This window comes from Durio zibethinus, unplaced genomic scaffold, assembly GCF_047325235.1.
Source record: "Durio zibethinus cultivar Kanyao isolate XHJ-2024 unplaced genomic scaffold, ASM4732523v1 HiC_scaffold_2, whole genome shotgun sequence".
In the NCBI taxonomy this organism is placed as follows: Eukaryota; Viridiplantae; Streptophyta; class Magnoliopsida; order Malvales; family Malvaceae; genus Durio; species Durio zibethinus.
Genome location: NW_028323043.1, coordinates 1,833,121 through 1,834,465, shown reverse-complemented (window position 1 = coordinate 1,834,465; position 1,345 = coordinate 1,833,121).

Below are 1,345 nucleotides of genomic sequence, written 5' to 3'. Positions count from 1 at the left end.
GTGCGGGCGGTTGCCTCGACCACCATCGGCACACGCTGGGCGCTGGTGCGGTCGGTTGCCTCGACCACCATCGGCACACGCTGGGCCCTGGTGCGGGCGGTTGCCTCGAGCACCATCGGCACACGCTGGGCCCTGGTGCGGGCGGTTGCCTCGACCACCATCGGCACATGCTGGGCCCTGGTGCGGGCGGTTGCCTCGACCACCATCGGCACACGCTGGGCCCTGGTGCGGCAGGTTGGCTCGAGCACCATCGGCACACGCTGGGCCCTGGTGCGGGCGGTTGCCTCGAGCACCATCGGCACACGCTGGGCCCTGGTGCGGGCGGTTGCCTCGAGCACCATCGGCACACGCTGGGCCCTGGTGCGGGCGCTTGCCTCGAGCACCATCGGCACACGCTGGGCCATGGTGCGGGCGGGTGCCTCGAGCACCATCGGCACACACCAGGGCCCTGGTGCGGGCGCTTGCCTCGACCACCATCGGCACACGCTGGGCACTCGTGCGGGCGGTTGCCTCGAGCACCATCGGCACACGCTGGGCCCTGGTGCGGGCGGTAGCCTCGAGCACCATCGGCACACGCTGGGCCCTGGTGCGGGCGCTTGCCTCGACCACCATCGGCACACGCTGGGCACTCGTGCGGGCGGTTGCCTCGAGCACCATCGGCACACGCTGGGCCCTGGTGCGGGCGGTTGCCTCGAGCACCATCGGCACACGCTGGGCCCTGGTGTGGGCGGTAGCCTCGATCACCATCGGCACACGTTGGGCCCTGGTGCGGGCGGTTGCCCCCACCACCATCGGCACACGTTGGGCCCTGGTGCGGGCGCTTGCCTCGACCACCATCGGCACACGCTGGGCCCTGGTGCGGGCGCTTGCCTCGACCACCATCGGCACACGCTGGGCCCTGGTGCGGCAGGTTGCCTCGACCACCATCGGCACACGCTGGGCCCTGGTACGGCAGGTTGCCTCGAGCACCATCGGCACACGCTGGGCCCTGGTGCGGGCGGTTGCGTCGATCACCATCGGCACACGCTGGGCCCTGGTGCGGGCACTTGCCTCGACCACCATCGACACACACTGGGCCCTGGTGCGGGCGGTTGCCTCGACCACCATCGGCACACGCTGGGCCCTGGTGCGGCAGGTTGCCTCGACCACCATCGGCACACGCTGGGCCCTGGTGCGGGCGCTTACCTCGACCACCATCGGCACACGCTGGGCCCTGGTGCGGCAGGTTGCCTCGAGCACCATCGGCACACGCTGGGCCCTGGTGCGGGCGCTTGCCTCGACCACCATCGGCACACGCTGGGCCCTGGTGCGGTCGGTTGCCTCGAGCACCATCGGCACACGCTGG